The sequence below is a fragment of the Lacerta agilis genome, chromosome 10 (genome assembly GCF_009819535.1).
Source record: "Lacerta agilis isolate rLacAgi1 chromosome 10, rLacAgi1.pri, whole genome shotgun sequence".
NCBI lineage: Eukaryota > Metazoa > Chordata > Lepidosauria > Squamata > Lacertidae > Lacerta > Lacerta agilis.
The window spans coordinates 35,865,493-35,873,366 of NC_046321.1; the positions used below are offsets into that span (position 1 = coordinate 35,865,493).

Genomic DNA, 7,874 nt, shown 5'->3' on the forward strand with positions numbered 1-7,874 from the left:
ACAAAGGAGTTTTACAGCCTCCTTTCACACCCCCCCCCCCAGAGATGGGGTGAGCACACAATGTGATCTGCTACATGGGTTGCACATGAATTAGCATCCATTTGCTAGCGATCAAAGGACACCTTGGGAAATGGCACAGTGTGACTCACAAGTATATGAACAATAGACCACTTAGAATTTTTTTAATACCTACATGTGGAATGGAGGCTAATTACTATCCTGCAGTGCAAAGGACTTATCCCTATTGCAGGGCTGGTACTGGGCCTGAAGGGACCCTTCCTAGGTGCATCCCCGCACTCCACACAATGCTTACCATAGATAGGATGGATCCTGGAGGAAGGTAGCAGTGGGGGTGGGTGTTGGCACTGAAAGCTGCACAGCTCCAGCTGTCCATGACTCCCTTAGGCCAGTGCTGTGAAAAGAACCACCAGGTGTGAGATCTGTACACAACCCTACATTGTAAGCATCCTCCCCAGGATTTTGGGAACTATAGTTTGCTAAGGGTGCTGGGAATTATAGCTCCAGGAGGGGTAAATTACTGCTACTAGGAACATATATTTCTAGTTTATATTCCTATATATATCCACATAATATATGGATTTTATACATAAACTATAAAAATTATACCCTTCTATCTCTCCATAAAATAATTGTTCTTTCAATGTATTGTTATGCAACACCCCAATCTCCAGGGGGGACTGCACTTAGTCAGGGCTCAGTTATGTTGAAAGGAAAGTCACTGGAGAAGGTGGTGTCTTTAGGATATATGGCTTTATCTATACACATATACAACTTGAGCATAGGACGAAGGGGCTCACAATATTAGCATGCCCATAGATCTTGCTTCTCCTTAGGTATCCAGGGGGAGCCTCAAAGTCCAGCACAGAGCATACATGTATCTCTGTCTCCAGCTTCCATGCTGCTTCCAGCTCACTCTCACACAACTCTGGCTATTGTTCTCCTATGTACCAGCTGGGCGGGGAAAAGGCTCACCTATTTGTTCTATGGCACAGAGCAACTTCTTTGGATATGGTAGATTGTGGTACTTAACTAGGCAGCCAAAGCCATTACTTTAACAAAGGAACTGGTTTGGCAAGCTCCCCCTTATGCATTTGACCTTCACAGGATCACTAAACAAGAAGCAAACTGACAAATGAAGAAACAACTCCCAGGTCTCCAGGAACTGCAGAAGTGAGAGGAAAGATAATCTGGCTTCTATCACCAGCCAGAAAAACCGAGGGCAGCTCCTTCGCTTCCACTGACTTGTAATCAGTCCTGAAGTCATAGAGATAGGGTGGTGATTGTAAAGCTAAGGTGTGCTTTATGACACAGGAAATCTACACCTTTGCTTTTTTTAAAACAACAACAAACAAAACAAAATAGAGGCTGACATCTGACATGGGCAGAGAAGGTCTGTGAAATGGATTTATGAGAAAACCCAGTGAACAAATTTGTCAGTGTACATGTGGCTAAACCTGCCGAGGCTTGTCCTTCGATGCGGATGCCAAGTATTAAATAAGTCATGTTGACCTTGCTTTGCTCTCCTTGCAGTTTGTAAGCAGGAGCTTTGCCAGGTGTGCTAAAAGGGAAGTGGCCACATAGCAAGCCATTAATATGTGTGGATTTCCTTCAAAGGAAGAAAGTGCATACCAAACACTTGCATCTAATATCTAAACGAGATGATTTCTAAAGAATTATGTGCAAGAGCCCATATGCAGAACGCAGAGTGTACCCACTTCCTTCATTGAGGTGAGCATGCGAGTATGCTATGACTATGCCCCTTTGTGAAAATAGGTCATGTCAGTCCCATTCTCCTTCCCAGTGCTTCCCGCTTCTCGGCCTTTTGGCTAAGATCAAGTGTAGTATCTGTTCTTATCAGTTTAATATCCCAGTGCTGCCATTCTACAAACCACTCTTTCTTCACAAACACTGCCATACCACTAGTTTGCTCACCATGTCGTATCTGGTGGTCAAGGCAAATAGGCTGTTCACTTTCTAGTTCAGGGGTTCACTTTCTAGTTCATGTGTTATTGAACTCCAGTTCCCAACAGCCCCAACCAGTACAGCCATTGGTCAGGGATGATAGGAGTTGTAGTCCAACAACATCTGGCGTGCCAAAGGTTCTTCACCCTTGTTTTAGCTCAGGGGTGAAGAATCCTTTCCCATCCACATTCCCTTCTGGGTAGCCTTGTGGGGGCCACACATGAAAGTGGTGGTGGGGCCTGAGGCAAAAGTTGGCAGAGTAATGAGTGTGAATGTTACCTTTGTACTGTAGGCTGGTTTCTATGCACCCTCACACATTCTTCTCTATGCTTCATCCAGGAAGCAAAGAGGCATTATTATCATAATCTAAGGGCGCATTCCAGCCAGGCTGAGGGTCATGGCCTGGGCATAGTCCCGAGGGCCAGATAGAGAGGCTTGGAGGATTGCATATGGCCCCCAGGCCTGAGGTTTCCTACCTGTTCTAGTTCAGTGGTCCATGAACCCCAGGGGATCTGCATAACCCACCCAGGGGGTCCGTGGCACTATTTACATAACAAAAACTACCATAGAGATATCAAATTTCTATTTTTTTTTAACAGAATTTATTAGCATTTTCATAATATAACACAAACCCAACCCCACACCTACAGATACAAAGAGATATCAAATTTCTAAAGTAGGGGATCCATGGCTTGCCTTTTGAAAAAACAGGGGGTCTGCAGTACTTAGTTAATTGGGAACCTCTGTTCTAGTTGGATTCCCTTTCACAGTCAGATGAGCAAGAGGAAGAACTATAAGGCCTCTCTGCATTTGGACCATCAGAGCCCCAACCAGCTTTCCTGTTGAATTGCTCTGTTTCGCTTGACGGTGCTTGGGAAAGATAGACTGCTGCGTTTGTTTACAAGAGAGGAGAAAGATGCATTGAGAAAACTTTGCCATCTTAAAAAAAAAAAAGTTTTAGAGTTATGTTACACGGGATGTTTTCTTTTTGCGTTGGTTTTGTAATGGCTGAACTTTGCATGTTTCCCTCTGGCACGGAGGTGCATTCAGCCCGTCTGCTTTGCTGACAAGAGTGCTCATTGTTGCTACAGAGTCTTCTAAGTACATGCCAAAGGGCACTGAAAACTTACGTAAACTAGGACAAGTCAGCACACGCTCCAGTCACTAAGAGCTAAGGCCTTCGATGCTGAGGAGGATGGTAAGAGGATTGGAAAGGATATCCAGGGTGGGAAGTCATACCGTTTTGTTGTTTCGCATTTAAACTTTAGCCATGAATGAATACGAGAGCTGCTGTCATGGGGCCGGAGTTGACATTCACAGCCAGCGGATGCCTGACACTTGACCTATTGATTGTCCTTGAAAACCCGAGGGGGCTTCTCAAACTTTGTAATAGCGATCAAGACTTTTGTGTTTCCAAGACAAAGGCCTCAGGCAAGTGACAGGATCATAAAATTAGACTGTTGCCATATTTTCTTTCCTCAAAGGTGTGGAAATACAACAGGTTGGAGGGGAGCAGAGGGGAGAAATCTGAATCCACCTATTTGAATAAATGGAAAGATGAGGTCTAACATGAGGGGTCAGCATAGGGTTGAACCCCAGTATAGGGCATATCCTCTAACATTTCTCTGATGAAAATAGGGACATCCCATTCCATAATGATAATTTTACTATTTGTACCCCACAAATCTTATTAGGTTGCCACAATAATAATAAAAACATAGTTCCAGTTACAGGTGGGTAGCCGTGTTGGTCTGCCATAGTCAAAACAAAATCGAAAATTCTTTCTAGTAGCACCTTAGAGACCAACTGAGTTTGTTCCTGGTATGAGCTTTCGTGTGCATGCACATGTGTATCTGAAGAAGTGTGCATGCACACGAAAGCTCATACCAGGAACAAACTCAGTTGGTCTCTAAGGTGCTACTAGAAAGAATTTTCAATAAAAACATAATAAAACATTAAAATTAAAAAACCCTTTCCTATACAGAATTGCCTTCAGACGGCTTGGGGGCTGGATAACTCCATAACCTCCAACATTTCTCCAATGAAAATAGGGACATTCTAAGGAAAAGCGGGATATTCCAGGATCAAATCAGAAACCGGGATGGCTTGTCTAAATCAGGGATGTTCCCGGAAAATAGGGACACTTGGAGGGTCTGATAGGGTTTCCAATAGGGATGAAAGCTAGGGCTTCGGAAAATGAAATGAGGAAGTAAGGCTTTGCCTCACTTTCAGGGAGAAGCAAAGTGTCAGTCCAATCCTCCAAGCTGAGGTGGGCTGTTGTATCTGAGCCAAAGAAGCAGAGTTCCTGAGTACAGCTCTTCTATACTCCTTGCTTATTGGAGCTTAGTTCTATTTTGTGTCACATTCAGGATATGGTTCACATGCTTTATTGAACAGGGTTAAGTGAAAAGCAAGGGAGATGTAAAACAACAGAGTTGTGGCATCATAACAACTAGAACCTGTATAATATTATTAGAAGCTTTCGTGGGTATAGGGAGAAGAAAAATACAATAAAATATTGCTTAGAAATTCAGAATATTAACAAACAACAAACAACAACAACAACACACTATCTAATCTAATCTAATCTAATCTAATCTACTCACATAGTTGACCACTTCATGCATTGGAAAAATGGGCTATATGGTCCTTGAAAACTTATGTCGTAACATTTTTGTTAATCTGCATTAGCCTAAGAAGGCAACTCTTCTGAAATATGCTAGAGGCTTTAAAATTCAGGAAGTATAGAGCAAGGCACCTGGAAATGAGCAGGTTTAGCATAGAGAAATGAATATTAGGGAGAGGACATGATAGCGATTTTCAAATTCAGTCAAATCTTAACTCTTCTGGGAGGTGGGAGAGGAATCTAGTTTCACAACACCCCTGGCAGGATCTTCTGAGAGGACATGTTATATTGTGCCCTACCTATGAGAGGTGTGTGAGGCCATGTCACAACCTCTTTTCACTCTTGCCACCTTCCTCTGCAGTCCTACTGGTCAGCCAACTTTTTTGTGGCAAACTGTAAAATAAGCTTGTTCTTTCAAATACTGTTGCATGCTGGTGGTGGACAGGGCCAAAGCCATGAGTGGCTCTCTTCTCTTCTCTCCCCGACCCCGATCTCTCATGCCTACATATAGCAGCAGAAGAAGCAATTCCTAAGGGGGTTCTCTAGAGACCAACCAGGGCCTGCAGTATCTGGACGACAATCAGGGATCACAAGCAGTTTCTATGTGACAGGCTGCAATAAGAAGTTTATGTCATGCATTTTTTCTAGCAACGGATCTCCATGCTAACCCACATATAGCCTGAGCAGGAGGCATTGTTCTTGTTCTCTAAGAGAATGCAGAGTAGGATGCCTCAGAGTCAAACTTTTGCAACAGATGGCTGATTTGTGACACTGCTTCCATTGCTCTAGCATTCCTTTAAACTGCTTAAACGGATGTCTGAAAAAGAACTCCCATCCCATCTGTTTACTCTCACATACCAGAAGGTTGTTCTGTGTGATCTTTGGAAATGATCGTCCATACATTTGCATTAGAACATCAATTCAGTTCCCCAATCCCATCTCCCCTTTTTAATGCCTAAGAAATTTAAACAGAACATAGATATGACCAGAATTTTAAAAGAAACATCTCAGCTTTGAAATCGTACTCTAAACTTTATTTTATTTTATTTTAAAAAAGTTGGGTAGAACAGTACAGTATCAAACGTGTTTTGACTGTTTAGAAACTTATCTCTCTTTCCACGTAAGGATTGCCATCTGGCACGGTGCAAAAAATAGAAACCTAGGAATTGGCCTTATATCAAATCAGACTATTGGTCCATCTACTTCAGGCATAGAGGAACCTTCTCTAGATTACCAGATGTCCCCATTTCCGGGGGACAGTCCTTGGATTTACAAATCAGTCCCTATAGAAAATCCATTGAAGTTGAAAAGTGTCCCTGGATTCATTGAAAAAAAAATCTGGTAACTTTACCATGATGTTGTTGGTCAGAGATAATAGGAGTTGTAGTTTAGCAACATCTGCAGGACCACTGATTCCACACCCTTTTCCATTTGATCCAGAGGCTTGTTCTCTTTTCCTGCAGAGGGCAAGTATAGGACCAATGCAATGTGTGAAAATGGTAGGAAAACAGGTTTTGGCTAAAAATAAGGAGAAACCCTCTAATGGCATGAGCTGGGTCCATATCCCGCAGTGGGCTCTCCTTCACTTTATTTAAGCAGAGAATGGGGAGGGGCACCTGTTAGGTATGCTGTAGTTGCCTCTTACGTGGCACTAAGCAGTGTCGTAGAAAGGTAATGGCTCAGTGTTATGGCTGATTGAATCGACAAATCACACGACGAAAGAGCGAAATAAGAGTACAAGACACCATGAATGGAAGAAAAGCAGCAAGGGACATCTGAGGGAGGCAGGGCAGCCATCAGAGCTGCTCTCTGCCTTCAGCAGTTGATGCCGAAAAGCTGCAGGGAAGCAGCAGCCTCTTTCCTTTTGAGGTCTGCAAGACGCAGAATGTAAAAAGAGCCTTTCTTGGCATTCCTAATGGAAAGAGGGAGAAGAAATAAATAAATCAGATAGCAGCGCCTCTGGGAGCTGGTGCGGTTGCCAAGCAGATTATGTGGCGTAATCTGTAAGCACTGAACTGTGGCTGAATTATGAGCAGGAACCTCTCTCCCGCTTTTGTTTCAGCCTCCTGGGAGATAGGATGTTTCCGGCCTACTAATGTCACAGTGTGACCTGTTAATAACCTGTGAAAGAGCTCGCCCAATCAGAAGCCTCCCTCTTCCCGGAGGACTGAGCAGCTGCAGTCACATGGATTGAATGCCTCGCTTGTATGCGGTTCATTGAGAAAAATTCAAGCATGTGGCCTGAGGTTCCCCTGTTGACTGTCTGTGGATGATGATCTCTCCCATCTGCTCTGGCTGCCTGCGGCTCCCGGAAACACCAGAGTAGATGCCTCTTTGGGTCATATGTGAGATTCTTAATGAAACCTCAGCTGCTGTCCAACTGTCTGTGAATATCAGACACATCTGAATTGTCTTTCCACAAAGGAAGGAGGAAGTGTTTTGCCTAACCCCTTAATCTAAAGCACTCTGCAGCACTGACATAATGATAGGCAACCAAACCATTGCTGTTACCCTGAGTCTAGCTGCTGCTTAATGAGCTGCTTTACTCCACTACTGTTTTCGCTTGCATGAGAATCAGAGGCGACTGGTTATTTTGCATTCCACAAACAATAAAGGAGGATACTAATTCAAGCCCACCCCAAAGGAACCGGACCACCTCTCTCAGGTTCATTGTAAGGAAGAGGACAGCTGTTTAAAAATACCCATTAGTGTTTCAAAATGAATGATTGGGTTTGACTGGTTTGATGAAGTGCTAAGCATCAGAGGTCAGCTGGAATCTTGGAGCAGCAGTTTACTCTCTTGTGGGATGAAGGAGCAGTTCTCTCATGGCACTGGCAGGCACAGGTAACCTTCTGCTCCGCTTCAATCCTCTTCTGGTCCTAGGAGACAGTGGAGCAGTAAAAGTGGGGGCAGGAGGAGGAGGTGTAGAAGTCTTTGACTCAACACCAGCCTGACCTTTCTTTCCCACTTCCTGCACCTGTTCTTCACTCCCCAACCCTGCAGTTCTCCTGGCTCTGACTTTCTCCTGGCTGTTGGAGGCTCCCCCAGATCACCGGTGCCTTCTTCCAAGTCAGCTCCAACCCTGCTTCTCCAAGTGCCCACTCATCAGTACCGTATCTTGCCACCACTCCTCAGTGTCCAGTTGGTCGCTGAAAAGTTCTCTCTAAAAATCAACCCGTCTATCTCTTCTTGCTTTACAGCACAGCGAAATGCTAGCACCACATGGCTTCTGGCGAAGGTGAAAAAACTAAAGAAAATCCAGTGG

General features: G+C 44.1%; 1 pseudogene; it reads left to right on the forward strand.

Moving 5' to 3' along the window:
- Window positions 1–1,827: 1,827 nt before the first annotated feature.
- LOC117054607 lies at window positions 1,828–1,918 on the forward strand (annotated as a pseudogene).
- The last annotated feature ends 5,956 nt before the right edge of the window (window positions 1,919–7,874 follow it).